The sequence below is a fragment of the Otolemur garnettii genome, unplaced genomic scaffold (genome assembly GCF_000181295.1).
Source record: "Otolemur garnettii isolate 467f Iridium unplaced genomic scaffold, OtoGar3 scaffold00143, whole genome shotgun sequence".
NCBI lineage: Eukaryota > Metazoa > Chordata > Mammalia > Primates > Galagidae > Otolemur > Otolemur garnettii.
The window spans coordinates 1,235,664-1,237,242 of NW_003852538.1; the positions used below are offsets into that span (position 1 = coordinate 1,235,664).

At 42.0% G+C, this 1,579-nt stretch overlaps 1 protein-coding gene across 1 annotated transcript in view; it reads right to left on the reverse strand.

Moving 5' to 3' along the window:
• Positions 1–1,579, reverse strand: part of TSPAN8 (tetraspanin 8) — a 28,437-nt gene that overhangs the window by 14,585 nt on the left and 12,273 nt on the right. The window lies entirely within an intron of this gene.

Sequence of the window (1,579 nt, forward strand, 5' to 3'; positions counted from 1 at the left end):
AGTCCCAGCCACTCAGGAGGCAGAGCAAGCCCAAGATTTTGAGGTTTCTGGGACCTACGAAGATGCCATGGCACTCTCCCAGGGTGTCAAGGTTAGACTCTATGTCAAAAAAAAAAAATTATGGTTATTATTGTCATTACTGTCAAAAATTTCATTCATTATTTTCATTATTATTGTTACTACTCTGGGTACAGGGCAGGTTGTATTTATGTATTTACCTCTTGGCCATCTTTGCTTACTCGTACCCATATTCCTATTGCCAGGATCAAGACACCACACACCTGCAGAGAGAGAGAGAGAAAAAAAGAATGTTAAAGTACAATTAAGATCAAATGAAACTTAATTCCACACATCCACATCCATCTGGTTATAATGATTTATCACTAATGAACCCGCAGAACCCGTGAGACATAAATGAAGCATATTCAGGAGCAGAAAATCCTGAAATGTTCTACTATAATTTGTAAGTTTGATGAGAATAATTCTATTCTCATCCACAATCCATTCATCTACATGTATTAGTTTAAAACAATAGACTGACGCACTTAGATGTTACCACCAAGCTGCCACACCTGTGTCCCACCAGTTTCCGAGACTCAGAATAAGGAAACAGCTCATTGTCACCATGACTCTCTGGGTTCTCTATGGTGGAAAGCCATTTATAAAAGAAGAAGAAAAATAAAAAAGACAGAGAGGAAGACACAGAGAGAGACAGAAGGAGAGAAGTTTCCAGGAAAAGAAAGTCACTTTAGGAAAGGGAACAGATGTTAATGTACTTTTAATCTTTCTTTCCACCAGGCTATTTCCAAAGGCATTTATGTGATTATAGTGTAATGAGTTTTAACAGAAAATGCATTGTCTTGATTGCTGGCTGAATAATTATCAACTAGGAATCAGAATTCTTCTAGCAAAGGAAACTCTATGTGAGCAAATACCCTGAAAAGGCTTTAGCAGTAGAAGATGTGATCCCGAGTAAGTGGCAAGAGTCCAGACAGCAAAGAACAAGGAACCTGCTCTGGATGCGGTAAGAATAACAATTTGGGGAGGGTGGGGTACCCCTGAGAAGAAGAGAGGAGAGAGAAGAGTGGAGTCAGGGGAGCCAGGAAATGATGCCAGGTGCCATTAGGTTGTGCAGAACTGGCAGAATAACCCTCCCTACACTCCTGCATTCCCCTCTGCCCCTCAACCTCCCCTCACTCTTTGCACATTTGTGATATTTTGGTCTACAAGGGAAACAGCACCTGGGGAGTCCGGAGGCTGGAGCCAGAATTAACCATATGAAATAAATTTCCCTCAGGCCTGTGGATCTTGACACTGAGCACAGAACCGTGTGTGGTGGAGGGAAACGGGTCCTGTCCATTTTCCAGAGACACAGCATCCCCCACCAGCCGCCAAGTGACACCAGGATGACCAGCCCCTGGTTGCAAGCGCCCATCTTCATTGCCAGTTGTCGTAGGTAATTACAAACTATCCTTTTACTTTGTCGCCTTTAAAACACAGATTTAATTTCTTCTTCTTCAAGAGAACTTCTCACCTTCTTTCCTTTTGGATCAACTGCCTTGAAATCCACTAAATTATT